The sequence below is a fragment of the Aedes aegypti genome, chromosome 2, assembly GCF_002204515.2.
Source record: "Aedes aegypti strain LVP_AGWG chromosome 2, AaegL5.0 Primary Assembly, whole genome shotgun sequence".
Taxonomy (NCBI): Eukaryota; Metazoa; Arthropoda; class Insecta; order Diptera; family Culicidae; genus Aedes; species Aedes aegypti.
Window position 1 is genome coordinate 35,894,533 of NC_035108.1, and position 24,266 is coordinate 35,918,798.

General features: G+C 37.8%; 1 protein-coding gene across 9 annotated transcripts in view; it reads left to right on the forward strand.

The window, feature by feature from the left end:
• Positions 1-24,266, forward strand: part of LOC5572892 (sodium-dependent dopamine transporter) — a 116,246-nt gene that overhangs the window by 63,816 nt on the left and 28,164 nt on the right. The gene's annotated exons all lie outside the window — the stretch shown is intronic.

Consider the following 24,266-nt stretch of genomic DNA (forward strand, 5'->3'; position numbering starts at 1 on the left):
AAATTTAGAAATTTGTGCTCCCCTATGCTTAAACGATTTAAATTATGGTAAAAAGCATCCTATCAAAATTTGAAATGATTTGGAAGAAATTTGACTGTGCACACGCCATTTGAAGTTTATATGGAGATTACTATGGAAAACGCTAATCTTTTGTGTTCAGCCCTCTATCTCTTCGTCATAATATTTTATGGAAAAGTGAACACAATCTTCTCATGTGAAATTTTACCAGCTCCAACTTTGCCGAAGACCACATTTTGATTGGACGTAAAGGAAAATTGTTATTCATCATCATAAAGTGGGTTTGCCTTCAGTAAGCTTCACCAACTATTCGGCAGGCAACAGTGGTGCTCCTGGCGGGAAGAATAGATCAAAGTAATCCAGGCTACTATGTTTTACAGCAAAAAAGCAGTGTTGCTCTGAAAGTAATTGAATGATCATCTCAACATGGTTTAGACTTTGGAATCAAGAATAACAAATTATCCTTACGTCCAATCAAAATGTGGTCTTCGGCAAAGTTGTAACTGGGAAAATTTTACATGGGAACAATCTGTGTGCTTTTCCATATATTATTATGGCGAGCAGATAGAGGACTGAACGCAAAAGGTTTGGCTTTTCCATAGTAATTTCCATATAAACTTCAAATGGCGTGTGCACAACCAAATTTCTTCCAAATTACTTCAAATTTTGGGAGAATGATTTTCATCATAATAGACACATTTTAAGCATAGGGGAGCAAAAACTTCAAAAATTGCATCATTCTAGTGTAGGTGCTTAGTGGCAGCTCTATTTGCATCAACTATGATTTGGATACCGGTGGCTAATCCGGATACATGGCCGGAAATGCAGTCTACACCTCCTGTGATTCTTGATCAAATTTCAACATATCAAGTATTAAGTCTTGCGAGCTCATGTGGAACATTTTTAAGCCATAATAATCACTTGGCCACATGACATGTTCAGATACAGGAGACCGGAAGCCTTAATACGCGATCTCGGAGAATCAATCCCAATCACATGTAGATTTTCATACTGTGTCAAATAAAATCATATTTATTCGACAAACGATTGGAAGCCTTTATGGTCATTTTGACATGACCATGTCTTCTGGAATGTCCAGTTTTCGAACCCCGTTTCAATTCCAAAAGATCATTTTTTATCGCAAGAAAGCAGCCATTATGCGAAACATCTAATAAAAATGTTTTTAATGGTAAAGTTCAGGCATTTTTTGACGTATTAGTGTCATTTTGAGCATGAAGATTAAAAAAATTGAACATGAAGATTAAATACAGAATTCCCATCAGTTTTTTTTTTCAGAATTTTCTTAATAATCCTCTCAGGATTCTCATTAGAGATCATCTTTCGAGATGCTTGTCAGAATCCTCTTACAAATCATAAATCAGAGTCCATTCAAAGATCTTATCAGAAACCTTTTAGCATGATGATGAATTCTCATCAGAATCCATCCAGGATGCTCAGCAGAGTCGTTCCAGAATTTTCATCAGAAATCTCTACAGGATTCTCATATGTATTCACACATTATATATTAACACTAGGTATAAACGTATTTCCCTACCCATTATTTTTTGTTTAACTTAAAATTTATGAGCTATTAGGTACATTCCATTCCATTCTTTTGTTGAAACTTTAAATGCTGAAAGGTACATCACGGGAACGATTAGTAGGTACCGTAATCCGGGGTAAAATTAATCATTTTTCTGAATGTTTCTTCAATATTTCGTTTGAAAATGCAAATGTTGCAGGTTTTATATTTTTAAAACAAGTACTGCCTCCCATAGCTCGAGACTATATACTCTATTTTGTTTATTGAAAGATTTAAGCATGTTAAAAAAAATGTTTAGGCGATTTTTTGATTTAGTTGATATGGGGTAACATTGATCACCTATATAAACAACGTTCGGTAATACTGAAAAGGTCGTTACTTACTTAAATCATGGTCCCTGAACCCGAATATGAAGGCCAAACGCTTACAAGTCATTTGCTTTTTGAGCTATTTTAAAATTAAAACACCTCGAACCACGGAATACGCCTAAAGGTAGGCAATTTCCTAAGGGAATTTTACGTTCTTAACAGTAATTCGGTAATGTTGCTTAATTGAGCATACTTATAAAAGTTTTGACAACGGAATCGTTTTCGGCGATGTCATTTTTAGTAAGAATCACATTTTCCTTGCATATATCGTTTGCAGAACTTATGTGAGACATGAATCTTCGGTAGTGTCATCCTAACCAATTAAAATCATTGTTTCGAAAAGTTGACAAATTTACGCATAAGGTAAACGCAATTTTCACAAATATATCAACATTTATTAGCTCATAAATATAAGAAAGAGAAGCACCATTCATGCTTTGGAAATGTTTCATCAATAAATGATAATACGAACTTTTGATGAGGTGAGTCATTCCGATCAATGTTACCCCGCTGATCAATGATACCCCGAATTACGGTACCAAGTTGAATAGCCATGTATTGTCGTTGTCGTTGTCTCTGTTGAGTAGCGTCGTCAGTGCCGTAGCGTGCGGTTGGCCAGGTTGGCACCCGCCAAGGGCGCCAGCCTCCAGGGGGCGCCAAATTTCGTGATGCACTTGACAAAGTTTTGTAAAAGACAAATTCAACAAGGGTGCCTACCTTGATACCTTGATGGCTACAGCGTAGCATCACGCCATTGCCGGGCGTATTGTAGAGCTTCATCTTCGTCGGTCTTGGGCGAAACTTTTCCAGTTGTCCCGAACGTTTAGGGTCGCCAGGTCCTCTTCCACTGCGTACAGCCAGCGAATTCGTGGTCTTCCCCGAAGCCGCCGACCTCTACCTGGTTCCCTGCTGAATATTATTTTCGCAATTCTTTCTTCCGACATTCGCACTAAGTGACCAGCCCCCTGAAGTCTGCCGTATTTTACACGATTGATAATATTCGCATCTTTGTACACTTGATACAACTCGTGATTCATGCGTCTGCGCCACACACCATTTTCGAGTTTCCCACCGAGTATTGTCCGCAGTACTTTAAGTACGCTCGAAAACACCGAGAGCTTTCCGGTCTGACTCTTTCAACGTCCACACTTCGGGCCCGTAGAGAGCCACCGGAAGAATCAATGTTTTATACAGGGCGAATTTTGTTTCGGTTTGCAAGCTGCGGGACCTAAGCTGGTTACGTAGTCCGTAAAAGGCCCTATTCGCAGCCGCAACACGTCTTTTCACTTCGCGGGAAACGTCGTTGTCACATGTCACAAGTGTTCCAAGGTAAACAAATTCTTCAACAACTTCAAACACATCCCCATCAAACACTACCTCAGCACTTACACCACCATGCCTGACTCTATCTCTACCTGCAACCATGTACTTCGTCTTGGTAGAATTGATGGTCAGGCCTATCCTCGCTGTCTCCCTCTTCAGAGGCACGAAGGCCTCTTCCACTAACCTGCGATCGATTCCAATCAGGTCTATATTGTCCGCAAAGCCAAGGAGCATGTGCGACCTTGTGATAATAGTGCCATTTCTTTGCACGCCAGATCTCCTAATAGCACTCTTAAGTGCAATGTTGAACAGTAAATTCGAAAGTGCGTCTCCCTGCTTTAATCCGTCTAACGTCACGAACGAGGTTGACACCTCGTCTGCGATCCGAACACTTGATTTCGAACCATCCAGCGTAGCACGTATCAGCCTAATTAGGAAAACCATTTTCAGACATTATCTGCCAAAGCTCATTTCTTTTCACTGAGTCGTACGCTGCCTTGAAATCAATAAACAGATGGTGAGTCTGCAAGTTATACTCCCGGAATTTGTCTAGGATCATTCGCAAGCTAAACATCTGGTCCGTTGTCGAACGGCCCTCACGAAAACCAGCTTGGTATTCGCCGACGAAGGACTCCTTGAGCGGTCTCAGTCTGTTAAACAGGATGCGCGACAGAATTTTGTACGCCGAATTCAGCAGGGTAATTCCTCTGTAATTGGCACACTCTAGTCTGTGCCCTTTCTTGTAGATAGGGCGGATGAGGCCATCCAACCAGCCGGCGGGCAATTCTTCGTCCTCCCATACCTTCAGAAGTACTCGGTGGATCTACTGGTATAGCTGCTCGCTTCCGTGCTTGAGAAGCTCGACCGGGATCTCGTCCTTCGCAGCAGCCTTACAGTTCTTCAGCTCGCTGATAGCCTTTTTAACCTCTCCTATGGTCGGTGGGTCCACAGCTTGATCGTCATCATCTATGTTCATACTGTTCCTCGCTACATTTCCATTCTCACCGTTCAACAATTGCTGAAAGTGCTCCTTCCACCTGGCAGACACCGCCGTTTTATCGGTCAGCAAATTCCCTTCTCGGTCATTGCACATGGCGGGCACTGGTACGGTATTGTGCCGCGCACCATTGACCGTTGCATAAAATCTCCGCATATCATTCCGGTTCATGCTTTCTTGTGCGTCAGCTACCACACTTTCTTCGTGCTGCCTTTTCTTTCTGCGGTGGATTCGCTTTTCAACAAGGGTACTAACTTTAAAAAAATATCAATATTCAAAATTTGAAAATTCCTGAGAGAAGTTCTTAAAATTATCATTTAAGATTTTTTAAATTATATAATTGTAAAGTTTAATTTCATGTTTTATGAAGTTAACTTTGCAGTGTTAAGTAGCAATCTTTATCATAGCTATTTTACACATAAATTTAATTTGTTATTTGATTTGAGATTCAAAATGAAAATGCACATTTTTTTTATTCAATGGGTTTATTTTACAAGCCCTATCACAGTGATGAACTAGCCAATAGAAACAAAAATCACGATAATAAATGAGAGAAAAATACCGGCATAGAAAAAAACATTCCTCTGTCGTATTCTAAACTATTTATCAAGCAAAACTGTATTTCTGTAAAACTTGGAGAAAAGTGGTTGTGTTACAGCAAAATTTGTAAACACAACTTTACTGGATCGTAGACTGAATTAACCTATAATAATATATTTGAGTACAAATCTAATGAAATCCTGGAGAGAATTCTTGGGAGAAATTCCATCGTAAATAGGGCAATGGTTTTGGAAAATTTTGGACAGAGTTCATACATTATCTTAAGTAAGATTTATACGAGACATAGATGAATTTGTTTCGGCAATTTTTTCATTTTGTTATGAAACTTTTGCTCCTGATATACAACTGCGAAATAAAAATTTATTTGAATTTTAAACAATCGTCCATGACGAAAGGCACAAACCTCTCTAATCACCCTATTTATCAAAGGAAATTTCAGAAAAATCTATGAAATTTAACATAGTATTCGATGTCATTCTCACATAACACTAGATGAACAGAATACTAGCCTGAGTACTTCTGATGATTTTTTGAGCAGAATAATGTAAAAATCCCGGATGTCTTTCTCATATTGCCCTTGGCACAATTTTCAAAGAATTTCACCCGATTTTCCGATGAAACTTTAGGAAAAAAATCTTGCAAGATCCTGGTAAGTTTACTTCAAGAATGTTTTACACATATTGAAAATCATTGAGAAACACACACGCTCGGAGGCGAACTGAACTCGATTACCCCAAAGCACATGGTATCATTTGCGCAGTTTTAACTTCCTTCGGATGTATGCGATGTACATTTGACACATACATCGTCGTGTACATGTTAACATCAAAGCGGTGCATTTTCAACATTTTTTCCCTTCTCTTTTACATCAGGATCGATCAAATAGGCTATGAATAACGTTCGGCACATAATGAATTATTTATTCTTTTGGAAGAGAATCATTCTTTCAAGAAATCTAGGTTCCTTCAATTTCTTTCTTTTCGAAATTTTATCCTCTCGACGTTTTGTCCCTTTGATGTTTTGTCCCTTCGACTTTTTGGCATTCAACGTTTTGTCTTTCGACGTATTGTCACCCAACCGTCCATCTAGCGAATAGTCCCCACTGGAGCACGTGGTTTCTTTTCACAGTTTCAATTTGTACATTTGACACGTGTTTTGTCGTGTACATGTAAACTTCAAAACCTTATAGCAGCAAAATTTCTCAGGCTGGAATCTGACAATTAATTAACTGTGCGTAACTATTCATGAGTCGAAAACAAACTATTTGTAAATTTTTTTACTAGGGGAAAAGCACTAATTTTCGACCTACAAGAATTCTGTGCCAATTTTCGGACTTTCGTACAAAGTAAACCAAAATCTATGAATAGGTCGAAAATTGGTGCTCTTCCCCTATATGGTATAATTTTTTGAAACCCTTAATTTTTATGAGTTGTTTTTTAGAATTTGGTTAACGAGATTATCTACGATTTCTACTGTAAGTTGGACAAATGGATAAAGAAAGAAAAAAAACTATATCCTGAAGATTTTCTTTAGGAATACCTGGAAAATTTGCTGAGTTTTCAAAAGACGCTTTATCTTGCTCCATGCATTTCACTAAAACTTCAAATGAAATGTTTACCTAATAGGTACATCAGCAAGTTTCTGTAGATAAACAGACCTACAATAATACCTCGTATAAACATGTATAGTTAAGGTTTTTAGTTCATATTTTTTATATTACAACAGTTCAGTGCATTTCAATTTTACGTCAACATTTATCGGACTAAAGCCTGTTGGAAACTTTATGTTTTTTTGGTATGTTTGACGAATGCTTGTTTCATGAAAAAAAAACGAAGATAAGTTTTGTTTTTACCTTTGACTAGGGGGCGCCCAAATGAGGGTTTGCCAAGGGCGCCATGAGGCAACGCTACGGCTCTGAGCGTCGTAGGTACCTGTTTGCAAATTTCCAGACTCTCCGCCACATCCAGTTTCCAAGGAAAAGAAACATTTCTCAAAATTTTGATATCGGCCGTCGTAATTGTATGTCCTTCTGAAAAGATATGTTCTGCCACCTTAGATTTGAAATCGTATGTCAACCCCTTGTCTATCGTCTTCTGAGCTTTTCCTATTTCCGTTAAGTGTTCCTTGAATCTAACCTCGAGAGACCGCTTTGATTTTGTAAACACCAGCCTTGTTTAGTGTGTTTACCGGATCCTTGGTAGAACCTAACGAAGTTCTAAGTTGGTTGTGTCTGCTGGAAAATACCAAATCGATTCCGAAGTTCCTTAGCTTTGGGCGGAGTTGTTTGCTGATGCGTACGTCGTATGGGATGGAGACTCTCTTCATGGGTTCGGTGATAGGGGTTAGTGTCGTCAAAGCATTCCGAATTTGCTGTCTTTCCTTTTTGTCGATGATGGCTTTTACCGTCCTTTCCTTGTATCCGTTGATCCTTGCCGTCTCGTAAATATATTCCAGTTCCTTGGTCTTTCCGTCTTCGCTGAGGGGTAGAGTCTGCATCCTGTGGATCATGTGGTGAAACGTTCAATGGAACTTTGTTACTAAACCTGCATCTGCTGCCCGTATCCTAAATTTACCTTAAGGTGAAGCGTGTAACTCAAAGAATCATTAGAATCATCATTGATGTAACAGTAGTAGTGTCGCCTTTCCATGTATATTTTCAAAACAAACAAACAAAAAATATAACATTTGTGTTAAGCATATTTTTATGTAAACACATGGGAAACTAAGTAGATTGACGAGTATTGGAAATCAAAATCAACTGTTCAATCGTACATATCAAAAGAAAACATTACAATTTAATGAAAGGCAGCGGAATTTCTCTGTTTTTTATTGGATTTATCGCATATTTTTGTTATGCATCGGTACGGTTTATGTTTACAAGGGATGACTGTGTTGCCAGGTGATTGGTGACAGATTTTTTTAGCAATTGTTATATGCTTGTTTTTGGAACATTTGCTGCATATTATAAAAACTTATCATTTTGCAAATAGTTTTCAATCATAAGATCACTGATTTAATAAAATTTTAATGATTTTTGTGATCAATCCACGTTAAATGCTATGATTTTACAGATAGCAACTCTGACATCACTGCGCTCAACGATCGCGATGATTGTGCACACACGATAGACTAGGGTGGGGCTTATTTCCAAAAATCTTTCGTAGTCAGGATTTACAAAGTGGAAAATGATCATCGGTCCCAAAATAACATCCTGTGAAAAAATGAGAATTTTTGGTGAAGGTTTAGAGGTGGCGCAAAGGGCGTATGTGCAGTTTTATCATTTTAGTGAACTCTGAAAAATTTTGGTATGCTTTTGAGCTTGTTTTGGTGATTTTAAGACCCTTAAGGGCAAAAAATCACCTCAAAATTGCGATATCTCTACTCCTTTAGATGATATTTGACGAAATATATTTGTTGCATGCGATATTTGACCCTTGAATAGGTTACAATGACTGATTACTGCCTGTCGAAATCTCAGAATGGAATACTCCCCAAACGGTTCTTTTCTAACGAGAAGCATATCACCCATTCAGCATTCTCCTTATGATTCGTAGAAGAATAAATTGCTCATTTGTCCCAACCCTCTATTATAACGTAATCAACCCTCCTAAATTCTCATGAACCATTTCAATTTCATACATTTCTGACTACACAGTTCGTTTTGAGGATAGGGCAAATGTACCATTAGTGGTGCACCTAAGGGAAAACTGCTAAACCGCAGTGTTAAAATCATCAAATATATGATTTTAACGTATCAGTCGATAGATTTCAAATCCTTCTATCATTCAAATGTATAAAAATCACGATTCATTTAAAATTTCCCTGTAAAAAGCCTTGCACCAATAATAGGAACACTGTTCCTTTAGTGGAGGTATGTTTTAAGAATGGTTCCTTTAGTGGCGCAATCCATTGATTTCTTATGGGACCCTCCACTATGGGTACTGATGCACCACTATAGGTGCAAAGGAGCAAAAATGTTAAGCAAAATAATTGTTTTAAATACTTTAACGGTTAAATTTCATGAATATTTTTCGATAACTTATATCATTTTCGCATCGTACATCATAGAAAAATATCACATAGCCATAAATTAGTGCGAAACATGTCAAAACACACTATCTCCACTATTGGAGCTACCTCCACTAAGGGAGCGTTTGCCCTATGTAACAAATTTGATCAGTTTGCAAGTCTGCGTACGCATGTCTATGCTTGTTCAAAAGTTTTTTTTTTTTAATATTCACACAAGAAAGATACAGCATTGGATACAGCAGGTAAAACCTTCATAGTGACAGACAGAAGCTGCAACAATGTCACGGGTGACTAGGATGAATTAAATGGAAAATTTTCCGATAGATTGCCTTGGATTTTCCAGGAATCCAAATTTTTCTTGCAACGCGTAATACTCCGGAGCTAATAACCTGAGTTACTTAACAAAACCCAAAATGGTTCCTATACGTTCAGGTTGTTTCACATGTATATTTTCCATATTAATACGGGTTTTCTAGCAATAAAAATCGGTATTTTGGAATCAGAAACCTGGTTTCGAAACTGGACTTATATTCGTCACCTGTTCTTAAAAACACCGGAAAATCTTCCATGCACCTATGTCGTCTGACGCCATTTGTCTGCCAAGATATCGAAAGCATTCGACAGTTTCTGCAGTTTGCCCAGCTACCGTAAAAGTGGAAGCATTGTTCAAATCAAACGATTTAGTATTGTTGCCGTTGATTGTTAGTCCTACCGCTGAGGAGCGCTAGGCAATATCGTATAGCCTACTATGTATCTCCGAGTTCCGTTGTACTAATAGAGCAACATCATCAACTAATTAGAAGTCATTTAGGTGCTTGTGGAAAAGTGATAGACTATTGTGTCAGCAAGAGGCCAGTGGTATTTTTGAATTATTTCCAACGTTTTTTTTTGGGTTTTCATGAAGGCATTCCGGAAGAACAAAAAACCACAAAATCGATTTGATACACACATATAACAAAAATATAATAAAATTTTATCAGAATATGGTATACATTTCTTATTATGATATAATTTTGTTAGACACTGTTCCGCTCATACTCGCAATACAGTCCCATCTGGAAAATCATCATGTCGAGAAAAACGCAACTAAACATTATTGCAAAAGTTTTCGTAACGCCATTGCTGGCAGCACAACATTCTAGTGACATTACTCAAAACATTAACATTAGAGTACTAGAAAATGTGCAACTACTAAAATATTATGAATGTGGTTGTTTTTATATACAAATCCATGATACTTGCCAATCGGACTCATTTTCCTCATCAAATTCAAATATACTCGCATACCAGTCCCATTACTTGAGACACGCTTACTTTGTTATCGCACACCTTGACACATTTATTGTCAAGTTTAGTATGGATTCCAAGGAACTTTTCTTTTTGCTACTATAGTGCTTTCATATTTTAATTGCAATGCTTATTATACAATATAAAACAATACGGTGGTGATAGTGACAGTCTTCATGACATTCCTGGGTTTGATGCAAACGTTGCGGCCGGCCATATAGGGTCTGCAATACAGGTACTCAGGCCGGTAAGTTTTTGTTAGCCTGATTTCAACAAAGCTGTTGAACATTTTTTAGATATCCAATATGTTGACTTTCATTCTACGATACCAGTGATGATATGCTAACTCCCATGTTGGCCCAAAATGCCTCCCCCATGTCATTAGAAAGATGAACCTACAGGAGATTTCGTTGATAGGTAATTGGTCAGATGACGAAAGTTATGATAGCTGTAGGTTTAACTTGGAAGGAAGCTATTTATCTTATTTTTAATTTAGACTCTCATAAATATTAGATCTGATTATATCACTCATCGCACTAGAAGCATTCTAGGCAAACATTGTTATGGAGTAGAGATGGTTTAAAACACTGTAATTTGAACTGTAACAAGCGTTTCTTTTTCTTATGGGATGAAAATAACGATGCAAGATTACAAAAATCATAACAGGAATAAGTTTACTTAAATTTTGTCGTAATCTACTAGTGGGACTGTTATGCGAGTACTTTCAATATGGGACGCACATGATTTGTTTTTTTTTCGCATTTTGTCCATACAAAGATACAATTTTAAGTATGATACCATGAAGTACACTAATAATAAACATGATTCATAAAGAAAACTCAAAAGTGATGAAAATTCAAATGGGACTGTTTTGCGAGTATGGGCAGCTGTTTTCCACAGAAAATATTAATACAAAAATATAACATAATATGTTATATTTGTTTCTGACTAATTGCAAGTGATTTAAAATTGACTTTGTTGCTACACAATCCCAATTTAAAATTGCTTATTTTATGGCAAAACATACATTTTTTTTGGCTATTACGCGGAGTATCATGTCTTAAAAGAATTTTTTATATAATAGATAAAATAAAATTCGTAACTTAATGAGTTCCCCATACATAACACAGTATTACAATTTTGATACATTGTATCAAAAATTATAACTAGGTTTGATATGTTTTTGATAGATTTAAAACACATTTGGATATATTTATTATACAATTCATATACATTTTCGTTATCATTTTAGTTATTTTAACAACATCCTGCATCGAATTGTAACAACCTATGTTTGATAAAATCTTTATGTCATGATAACATAATGTGATATAATTCTGTTATGTACCCATAGTTGGGTTCATTTTTGGACATATTGTCTTGATGAATAAGTATAGTTGGTAGTTCGACTGTAGTTCCTTGTTTCCTAGTTTCAGTCTTGACAAAATTTAAAAAAATAACTGTTGTTATATTTTGTCCAACGTTTCGGTCCGTAAAATCAATGACGGTCGGTAAAAGCAATGGTGATCGATATTGGATAAGGTACTAAATTCCGGTGCGCAGCTTTAAGTTCGATTTTCCCACCGAAAAAGCATCCTAAACTGGCTGCGGTTGTGCGGGAAAAATCGATCCACCAGACAGTTACAGGTTCAACCGAACCACTCTGACCGAAAGAACTGTAACAATTGAGACCCTGAGGAAGGTCCCAAACGGACCAAGACGTTGGACAAAATAAAATAACAGTTTTTTTTAATTTGGTCAAGACTGAAAAGCCAATCTATCATCAAAAATTGATGAATAAGTTCAGAAATTGATGTGGCACGGAGATTTTGAGATTTTTTCAAAAACTGAACGGATTTAGTATATATCTATGTCATACTCCGGCTACGATGTACATAGGTTCAGACACGACGCTGTTGTGTAAGACTCAACAACGCCTCGATTTTCTCAGGGACTCCCTTGCGCCTCAGGGCACCCCGCATATTTTCGTGATTAGGTCGGTCAAAAGTTTTCCGTAGTCAATGAACACCAACTATTGGGACTCTTGGATCTGCTCCGGGATGATACGGAGCGTGGTAATAAGGTCCACTCAGGATCGTCCAGCACGGAATTCTACCTGCTGCCGTCGGAAAGTTGCGTTCATCTTCTCCTGTATCCGGTTCAGGATTATTTTGCACAGAACTATAACATTTGGCGGCTTTCTCACCTTCTCCGGATAGAGAATCTGCCCACGCTCATTTGACCCATCTACAGGGTGATTACTATATCCTGTCAGTAAAATAAGTAATCATATAAAAAAGATGGTTGTATGAATTTTAATTACCAGTGCATATCCAGTTTGGGACATCTATATCATTTGTCTTCACTGTACATAGATAACATATTTATTTTTTTACCTCAATTTCCAGCCACATGGGTTGGTTCAGAAGCATTACAGTTAACAAGCACTTTATTCAGAAGCATATATTTTAACTAAAAACTATAAGGGTACATCCCTATGGGGTTGTACGAACTGGTGACGTAGGACCACGATGGTTAATTTAACTGAATTTGATGTCGTTCTTGTTGCTCGTTTTGACTTCATACTGTTTTCAGTGCTCGAAACTTTCGTAAATATTTATGCATATAACGATTTGCAGCCAAGTGTACGTTTAATCATGTCCCAAATATACATTATCTTTATCCGATAAATTCGTCATATTTATCTATGAAAATGTGAAATTTCACTTCAAGTTGTATGATCATTTTGAAATTATATTAATAACCTCCTATGAAATATATGGTAGCATTGGAAAGAACAGTAGTGAATGAGGCTTGTTCAGCATGCTGAAGCAAAATCTAAGAAATTCTAATTAAATAATATTTAACAGCAATGTGTCCATAGGAAGTTATTCGAGGATTATAATCTTATGGTTTGAGAGAAATATTATTCATTGGTTGTGATAAAGTCGGAAATATTACTCTGTTAACTCTCTTACACACATTTGGTGGCCCTGAAAAGAGCCAAAGGCTTTGTTAGCTCGGATGCTGTCATAGATGAATCGCACTACAGGTTGTTATCAGTTGATTGTCATGGTTAAACGAAGAATCTCCAACGCAATTGTAGAAATTTGTATAAGTTCTCTGCTTATAAGACGAACCAGTTGAATGTTTCGTGGTGTGGATGGCACACATCAGCAACAGGTATTAGATCAAACGGCTGAAGTCGAAATCTGAAAACGTAGCTTAAGTTTAAAATCTTGAGCGATACCACATGCCGGACGCTCGATTTGTATAATAATAGTAGTAATGATGCCTAACGGGCTTGATTCTTGACTGCACCACAGATGAGTTTATCACGAGCCGAAATCTTATAAACCAGATGCTGATCAACAGCTTAGCAGGCTTCTGGCTACGAGGTGCTCCTCGCTAAGCAGGTTCGGAGGAGCTCTTACCAGCTCAAAAGCGAAAATGGAATGAAACCGAATCCGGCGAAGGAAGCATGCTTTAAACCCTTAGATTAGCAGATGATGCTCCTCCCATTCGTGCTCTTCTCATCTAGTCGGCCAATCTGAAAAATGGGTATGTGCCAATAATGTGTTGGGCTTTGAATTACTTGAAAATTGCGAAAAATTATAATGTGTTAGAAATGGATCAAACATGAATAGTTGGAATGCTTGACATTTACTAAAAATTCTCTTGTTAGCTATTGATAATCAATAGTTTTCTTTAGTATGAAGGTGAATTTCTGATTAATGGGTGCCAAAATGATGAAAATTGTTCTATCAGAATTTCTCTTGAAAACCATTCTAAATATGTCGCAATTTTGTTACATGTGATTATTTTCGTAATCGAAGTGCTCCCATAAAATATGGCAAATCAATGACACTGTTGGAAATGCCACTCTAGTTTACAATCGTTGTGAAATGTTGAGCACTCACTCCGACGGCACAGCAGCAGCGTCCACGAATAGTCTCAAGTTGTCGTGCCATCAATTATTCATAACAAATTAAATTTTGTACGAAACTGTGAGATTGATTGAGGAATATAAGATGTAATAAGGTCAGACATATTATTCTTTCAACTCTTTTCCACAAATTTGATGGCCCTGACAAGGGCCGATGGCTTTCTTAGCCTCGATACGGTCACAGATAAATAGCACTGCGGGATTGATCAGTTGATTGCCATGGTCCGTGGATGGCGCACAACAGCAACGGGTAGTGGATCACCGGGCACAAGGTGAAATCTGGAAACGATGCTCACTCTTGAAATCTTGAGCGATTTCATAAGTCCGACGCTTGATTCGCTGCTCTTTTCTCTTCGGATCAGCTTCTGGAATTTAGCTCCTAACGGGCTTGCTTCTTGACCACCGATCACCAGACGCTGGATCGCTAGCTTGAAGGACGTCGCTGCACAGGATCGGAGGAGCTCTTGCCAGCTCGGAATTCGAAACGGAATGAAACCGAATCCGAAGAAGGAAGCATGCTATATACCCTTAGATTAGCAGATTATGCTCCTCCCATTCGTGCTCTTCTCTTTCTAGTCGACCAATCTGGAAAATGGGTATGTGCCAATAATGTGTTGGGCTAAGAATTACTTGAAAATTGCGGAAAATGATAATGCGTGAGAAATTGATCGAACATGAATAGTTGGAAGGGTTGACATTTACTAAATATTCTATAGATAGCTATTAATAATCAATAGTTTTCCTTAGTATGAAGGTGAATTTCTGATTAATGCGTGCCAAAATGATGAAAATTGTTCTATCAGAATTTCTCTTCAAAACCATTCTAAATATGACGCAATTTTGTTACATGTGATAATTTTCATAATCGAAATGCTCCCATAAAATATGGAAAATCAAAGACACTGTTGGAAATGCCACTCTAGTTTACATTCGTTGTGAAATGTTGAGCACTCACCTCGACGGCGCAGCAAGGCGTCCAAGAATAGTCTCAAATTGTCGTGCCATCAATTATTCATGACAAATTAAATTTTGTACGAAACTGTGAGATTGATTGAGGAATATAAGATGTAATAAGGTCGGAAATATTATTCTTTCAACTCTTTTCCACAAATTTGATGGCCCTGACCAGGGCCGATGGCTTTCTTAGCCTCGATGCGGTCACAGATAAATAGCACTGCGGGATTGATCAGTTGATTGCCATGGTCCGTGGATGGCGCACAACAGCAACGGGTAGTGGATCACCGGGCACAAGGCGAAATCTGGAAACGATTCTCACTCTTGAAATCTTGAGCGATTTCTTAAGTCCGACGCTTGATTCGCTGCTCTTTTCGCTTCGGATCAGCTTCTGGAATTTAGCTCCTAACGGGCTTGCTTCTTGACCACCGATCACCGGACGCTGGATCGCTAGCTTGAAGGACGTCGCTGCACAGGATCGGAGGAGCTATTGCCAGCTCGGAAGTCGAAACGGAATGAAACCGAATCCAACGAAGGAAGCATGCTATATACCCTTAGATTAGCAGATTATGCTCCTCCCATTCGTGCTCTTCTCTTTCTAATCGACCAATCTGGGAAATGCATATGTGCCAATAATGAGTTGGACTTCGAATTACTTGATGATTGCGAAAAATGATAATGCGTGAGAAATTGGTCGAACATGAATAGTTGGAATGCTTGACATTTACTAAATATTCAATAGTTCGCTATTGATAATCAATAGTTTTCTTTAGTATGAAGGTAAATTTCTGATCCATGGTGCCAAAATTATGAAAATTGTTCAATGGGAATTTCTTTTCAAAAGCATTCTAAACATGTCGCAATTTTGTTACATGTGATCATTTTCGTAATCGAAGTGTTCTCATAAAATATGGCAAATCAAAGACACTGTCGGAAATTCCACTCTAGTTTACATTCGTTGTGAAATGTTGATCACTCACCCCGACGGCACTGCAGCAGCGTCCACGAATAGTCTCAAATTGACGTGCCATCAATTATTCACAATTATTCACAAATTTGATGGCCCTGACAAGGGTCGATGGCTTTCTTAGCCTCGATACGGTTACAGATAATTAGCACTACGGGATGTTATCAGTTGATTGTCATGGTCAAACGGGGAATTTGCTTATACGACGAATTAGCTGAATGGTTCGTGACGTGGATGGCGCACAACAGCAACGGGTATTGGATCCCCGGGCACAAGTCGAAATCTGGAAACGATGCTCACTTTTGAAATCTTGAGCGATTTCACTAGTCCGACGCTCGATTAGCAGCAGCTCCTCGGATCAGCAACTCTGGGGGCTTCTGGTAATTGGCTCCTAACGGGCTTGCTTCTTGACCACCGATGCTGAATTTATTTATCACGAGTCGAAATCTGGGAGCGCGAATAAATTTGCAGCGGCGATGACGATGGCTTGGTCGCTCGGAGAAACGCCCAAGCCATCGTCATCGCCGCCGCAAATCAATCTTGCGTCTTCCTCTTCCGACGACACAAATTGGACTGTGACGCGGGTGCAAAAGCAAAGCGAGAATGACTCGCCCGATCGTGTTCACAGTCCGACCGCAAAAAGAAGACTGAGGGAAGAAGCAGGGCCCCCTTTGCTTTTATAGTGGGAAGCGATACCGTCGAAAAATGCTCGAACGTGATTGGTTGGATAAGAAAGGGGTCAACATTTATCAAATTTTCAATAGTTTAACAACAAAATTCACTTATCGGATATATTACTAACGATGCGTAGATACATTTCTGATCGAATGATACTAAAATCGTAATAATTGGTTCATAAACAACTGAGTTATTAACGCTCAAAATACTGACTGGAAATAGTAATCACCCTGTACATGAACGTTTCACTTCCTTTTGTAGAGCAGAGTATTGCTTACGGGCTGAGGCTTTGGCTTCGTGGGGTTTTGCCCGCTGTATCGTGGCTTTAGCATTTCTTCGCTCTTTTATCTTCCTCCAGGTGTCATCCTTGACCCACTGCTTTCTCTGGAAGCGCAATTCAACTAGACTATTCTCACGTTGCCACCTTCGGGAATGTCCGCAGAGTGGGTCCCCCGTTCTGCGATGAACGGCATCTGTTAACTGCGACGTCTTCTAACCGGCGTGTGTTGAATCGTCACCCAACTTTCGTGATCGTCGGAAGTGATGTCACTACGTTTATTCCGCACATCAAGAAGGCTGGTTGATTTGGATGTCTGTAAAGGCATCACGGGAAACCCACGTGACCTTGTGCAGTGCCCGGTGGGAGAGACGAGCAAACCTTCGATCACCATGTCATTGTTACTGTCGTACTCGGGTAGAGGTGAATAACAAAATAATGGTAAAATAAGAACAAATTTTGCAATCATATCTAGTTTAACCATTATTATGTTATTAATATATGACATTGAATATCTCAATAGCAAAACATACAATCATAGCAAAATTTGTTTTTGATATGTTATACTTGAAAGTCATGTAATAACTATTCAATAACAAAATATACTTTCAGGGTAAAATATGTTATTTGTGCAAAAATACTAAAAAAAACATTAAAAATCTAAAGAATAACAAACTTTGCCATCACAGTAAAATATGTCATTATTTTAATATTTTGAAAACTGTTTGAAAACTCATTTGTATTTGTATTTGTATTTGTATTTGTATATAGCTCATTTTACTATTTGATGGTATTTATTGAAGATTTAAAAAGCAAAAGTTTTTTGCAGGAAAGCAAAAAGTTCATTTTTCGAATATGCTAAATTTAGATATGATAGTCAAAGAACTGAAATTAGTATTATTTTGATTTACACGTGAATTTAGTTATTATTTTGTTATCAATATCTAACATATTTTGTTATTAACTGTTGCCTATATTTTTGCTATTATTTTGTTATTACAATGACAAAATATGATATTATTCAGTTTTTATACCATACAAACTTAGTTATTATTTTTGTTATTTTATCTCTTATTCCAAACAAAAAAAGAACAAATTTTGCTATTCAAACATTCTATTTTAATGGTAAATTTTGTTATTCTTTTGCTATTCTCATCTACCCGGGTATCGCCCATCTCTTCGAGACTGTGGCGCCGTTTAACGCGCTTGTAGTCCGAGTTATCGGAAACAATCTTCGCATTGAAAGTCGCCCATGTAGATTTAGATTGCTTGTCCGTTATTTCGTGCTTATGGTCATTGTCGTTAAATTAGATCGTAATCTTTCTCCGTCGGTTTCTAGAATGGTGTAAAATGTTTCAGGTACAATAGTTCGTTAGCCTAAGGTTCCCTATAATTGTGATGGGGCTACCATCTCAGGCATAGCTTCCGGGCAAGTGCATTTCGTATTCAGTTGCTAGATGCCAAAACAGACGCTGCTTGAGCCGTACCTCCTTGGTGTACAGGCAATCAAGACGTAGCTCCTCACTCCAGCTGATGTCAGAAGGCCAGCAGTGTCCAGGCTGCGCAGCCAGCTCAATACGCAACGTTGAACTTGTTATTGGTTGACCCGTGGAAGCATGAGGTAGGAGCTTGTGTGGACCAGAGCTATATTGGACGCTCCTTCTAGGTTGCCGACTCACTATTTCGCAGCCCAAACTGTCATTGCAGCCCGTTAAATGAACCCATAAAAATTGAAACGCATTAGGAATTACCAAAAAGCGAAACATAACTAGGGTGCCAGTGCCAATAGTGAATTACCTAAGGAAAAAAATAAAGAAAATTCTCCAATTATTTCAACAGAAAATCCTCCAGTTATACTTTCAAGGGTTCTTCTATGTGTTTTTCTTGAAAACCTTCTAAAGTATGTCGGCTAAAATTGCCACGATATTCCTCCAGACAATTTTCAAGCTTTTCCTTCAGAAAATTTCTGCAGAGATTGCTTCAGAAATAACTCGAGGTATTCCGCCTGGAATTCTTGAGCAGATTTTTAAGATATTTCTGAGATTACTCCAAAAATTCCTTCAATATTATTCCAGATGTTCCATTTCAGTATTTCTCAAGCTCTTTCGAACATATTTCTTCGTTGATTTTTATTCTTGGATTTTCCTAGGAATTCTCGGAATTTTGCTACAGAGATTCTTAAATTCCTTCAAGAGTTCTTCCATATTTTTTTTCTAGTGATATTTTTAGCGGTTTGGATTTCTTCCAGCATGAAATGCACCCCATTTGAGGATTATAATTCATTTTGATATTCGTCCAGGTATTCCTGTATAGACTCTTCCAAAAATAATGTTAGAAGTTCCTCTAAGGATTTCTTCTCCTGAGATTCTTGAATTTTTATACGATCTTATTCAGAGATTCTAAAAAAGTTTTTACCAGTAATAATTCAAGTTATTCATTCTAGAGTTCTCCAGAACTCTCTCCCAATATTTCTCATGGAGATACGCCTTCTGGTACTTTCAGAATACTTCAAGATCCCTGCAGTTGATTTTTACGGGATTCCGCAAAAAAACCTCCAGTTATTGGGATTTGTTAAGTAATTCTTCCAAATATATCTCAAGGGATCCTCTAAGGAACCCCAAAAAAAGTTTTTGAATGAATCTGTGGAAAAAATATAACAAAATAGTTTTTGCATGAATCATAAAAGGCATTCTAAGAGGAATCTCTTGAGAAATTTTAAATGAAATTATTGATTAATCTCAGTAGAATTCGTGGCGGAACTACTTAATCTTAGTAAGGACTTTGGGTCTTTTTCAGCCCGTTTCAAAATTCAAATCAATGTAACTTTTGATTTGAATAACTCAGCAATTCGAAACTTTTTTTCGGAAACAAAAATTTTGAATGATCCCTAGAGGGGCTTCTATAAAAAAAAGTTACAAGTTGTGACTTAAGGTCGTTTTCGATCCGAAAATTCAAACAGCTCCCTAAAACAACAGAACGATTTCAGTTCTGTTGGGCTCAAATGGAACACATGTCTAGTTTCAAAAACTCTCCAGGAGACCCAGATTTGGTCTCCGGAAAACCTGCTACATCTGAAAAAAGTGGCTTTGAAAATTCTTATTTTGACAACCCATTGTTTCGTACAAGTAATCTGAACCGTCCGTATATGGTTGAATAGGTGTTCACGTGAACTGTGAATAGAGATTCTCAAATTATGTCCGCATTCATACCCAGTTCCGGAAACCTGGAACATCAGAAGTTCCATCGTAGTTTTGTAAATGTAATTCTAATCGGTACTTTTTGGTTAATAAATATTTTCGCATAAAAATCTTCTGCAATGAAGAACAAGTTACCGGAAAACATCTCCTGGAAATTTGGATCCAGTATGGCCCATGCGATTCCAGAAGTCCTGGAAGGTGGCCAATCTGGACAATTCGTTGAAAATACTCTAATTAAAGCTCCAAAACCAAATGAATGGTGTTCAAGTCTTTATGACTTTTTATGTTTGGATTCCTTTTGGCAAAAAGATGAATAGATGGTTATTCTGGTCCTTCCAGTGCACCGAAATGGCCACCGGGAAACCATTATTATGGGACCACAAAGTTTAAGTACCAAAACTAGGCATGTGACCGTTCAATGTTCATGGTTTTGAATACTTGTGACTCTTCAAGTTCAATTATAGATGAATGAAAACTTTGGTTCTTTTTGATCACTGAAATAACCAAGGAATGACCATCGGAGATACCCGTATTGTGGTTCATTTTAGAAACGAGGCATTGGACAGCTTAAAATTCCTGTTTTTTTTTTGACAAAAACTGAAATGTTCCACGATACGGGTATTTTTTTTCTTTCCCAGATTGTTTTGGTGGTCATAAAGAACCAAAGTGGTTATTCATCTCTAATCGAACTTGAAGAGTCATATGCGGTCAAAATCATGAATATTAAGCCGTCGTATGCCCGATGGCCATTCCAGTGCTCCAAAAGGACTACGATCTATTTATCTTTTTGCCAAAAGACATCCAAATATAAAAAAAAAATCATAAAGATATGGACACCATTGATTGATTTGGTTGTCGGGCATAAATCTGAGTTATTTAATCGAATTGTCCAGATTGGCCATACTCGCCATATCCACCATATTGGCCATATTCGTATGGACCATACTGGACCCAAATTTTCAGCAGATGTGCTCCGGTAACTTGTTCCTTGTTGTAGAGAATTTTTATGCCAAAATATGTTTCATGCAAGAATATGTGAATTACATATACAATTTTGAGAATCTCTATTCACAGTTCACGTGAACACCTTTTCAAACATATTACTTTATTTGGATAACGAACTACAAGTTGTCAAAGCAAGGGTCTCAAAAGGGACTTTTTTCAGATGTAGCAGGTTCCCGGTGGCCACATTGAGCAAATTTGAATCGCCTGGAGGGTTTCTAAAACTAGACATCTGTTCCTTTCATTTGAGCCCAACAGATCTGAAATCGGTCAACATACTGATTTTTGATAGCTTTTTGTTAGCGATTGAGGAAGGTTAAGGATTTATTCAAATGCAACTAGAAGCAAACACTAAAGATGCACAAGACGAGGAAGAATCTATGGATTCTCTTCTTGTAGAACTAGAAGGATCGGGGATCTCTCGAATGAAATTTTAGAAGAAATTCCTGGAGCAATCTGGGAAGAACTCATTAAAAGAATACAGAAAGCATTGAAAGAGCTTCTCTATGATGCATTTATGAAGAGATGCTTAAAAAATTCTCTGAATGAATCAATACAGGACGTAGAAATTATGAATGAACTACTGAGAAGATTACAGCAGTAATTCATGAAACCGTTGTTAAAAAAATATGTGGAGCAATCATGATAACGATAAAACAATCCTGATAAGAATAAAACAATAAATTACTTTCTGGTGGAATTCTTAACCATATTCTTCTAGGATCTCCTAGAAGAACTCAGGTTCTGTATAACAGTAATATATGTTGCATATAAAAGCATCAGCCCGACATAACTACATAATGGAAAGCTCAAGAAAATGGGTTTGGCTTTTTTTCCTTGGCCTTGGCAAGGGTCAGTCATCGATTACGTATGATATCAAAATAGTAGAGTGGAATTGCTGATCGTGTGAATCATTTTTCACTAAACATCAAATTCAAAGGTGAAAAAAAACATAAAAAACGCTATGAATGGCCGAAATTTTTGTAAGATTTCACACTTTCGATGACATTCTCAGCTGACAATGTGATGTCGGATTCTGAAGTGCACACGAACTTCTAACGCGTCGTCGTCCTCAAGTGCCAGTAATGAGCGAGCTTTAAAATTGAAATAAAAGCCACTTTGGAAGGATAGCCAGGCATCCACACCATCACTGGGTTCGGCTTCGGAGGAATGCGTGCGGCAAGAAACTGAAATGGGGTCATTTCCACATTTTGCCACTTGGCTTATAACCACCACCCAGCGCAGAGGATTGCTGTCAATGAGATGTCGTCGCTGGGGAGAAGGAAGCATAAAATATGGTACCGTAGAAGAAAGAACTGCCCTGCCGTCTTCGTTGTCATCTTTTGCCATCATAAGATGCGATGGGAGGGAAGCACTTTTGCCGCTATTCTTGTACAATATTGGTTGCGTCGCTTAACAATGGGAAGGAAAAGGCAAAAATCGGTAATGCTTTTAAGTAATATTCGATTGTAAATGGGTGAGTGATTTTCCGATGGATGAAAAGTGTGGTTGCGTGAAATGTGCAATTGAATGATTTTGGTTATGTGTTACATTTCACTTCGAGGTCGTATTGAGAAAACATTAAAAGGTCATGCGAGAATTTTTGGAAGGATTTCCAAGCAACAGTAAGATTATTTTATATGGATCATAAAACTAATATTGAAAAACTGATACATTAGCCTAGTGGTAACTTCCGTGTCAAAGCAAAGCCATGTTGAAGGTGTCTAGGTTTAATTCCCGGTCAGTTCAGGATCTTTTCGTAATGAAATTTTCCTTGAATTCTCTGCGTATCGAGTATCATCGTTCCTGTCCTGTCGATATACGAATGCGAAAAAGGAAACTTCGGCAAAGAAAGCTCTCAGTTGCTCATTGGAACATTAAGCTATGAACCAGGCACTGTCCCAGTGAGGACGTAATGCCAAGGAAAAGAAAAATATAAACCTAGAATCGGTGAGCGGTTGAACAAATAGTATTGGATTAACCCGTATAGGCCTGAGTGAAAGAAAAATTTCTAAAACTCTCACCGCTCAGCGAATACTTAACGGATTTAAATTATTTTTTGGCAGTTTACTCGTACACATATCTAGTTTCTAACAGTGGTCAAAGAGTCTCGGGAATGTTCCTGTGGCCGGAGTTATTGCGGTGAATCACTGGGTCAGGTCGGGTTACAAGGGTTTTGTGATTCTGTGCCTCTGGAGGTAGGCAAATTTCAAGTCACAGATAATTTCTAGAATCGGCTATAATGTGGCCACTATATTAAGGAGTTTTGAGAAAAACGCATCAGTGTAAACCTTCTGATAATCGATTAAATTGAATAATTATGTCAATTGCATTTGATTGATCCAACAAATTACCATTTTTGGGTCCCCGGTATGCCTCAAATTTATGATAAAGTGCACAATTTGTATCTTAATATCTTTGTCTAGCTTATGGGAACGCGTTTTAGTGAACTATTATGTTCAATCTATACTTTTAGAGATTTGAAACTGTTTAGCACCTAACAAATCTAGAGCCGGTTCTTCAGGACATTAAGCCCGAGTAGCCGCATCTGGTACACTCTAAATGGTGCAAAACTATAAATATAGAATGTTGAATATCAGATCTTGAAGATTTATGCAAAATGAAATGAATGTAATTGGAAATGAATAAAATTAATTTGGCATGTTCCAAAATATCGCATTTTTCTACCCGACTTGACCCAGTGACCCATCGCAATAACTCCGGTTACAGGAGTATTCCCGAGTTCCTCCGGCCATTTCTAGAAACTAGATATGTGGGCCAGTACACTAACAAAAAAATTATTTGAATCCGTTTAGTATTCGCTGAGTGGTAAGGGTTTTAGTATTTTTGCTTTCACTCAGGCCTATACGGGTTAAACCACTTGTAAATACTAAAGTTCATTTTGAAAAGCTTCAAAGAATTCTATGATATTATCCAACTGCTATGTAACAATTCTCAATTCAAATATCTTAAGAACCCATCCCGCAATGAAAGTGAAGGCGCAGCAGCAAAAACGACAAAAGCTGATCCATTACCACTTGTTGAAAGCCATAATAATTTATAATACCCCATGGCACAAGGATCAACTGGATTTCACCCCTCCATCCAGCTTGGTTCAG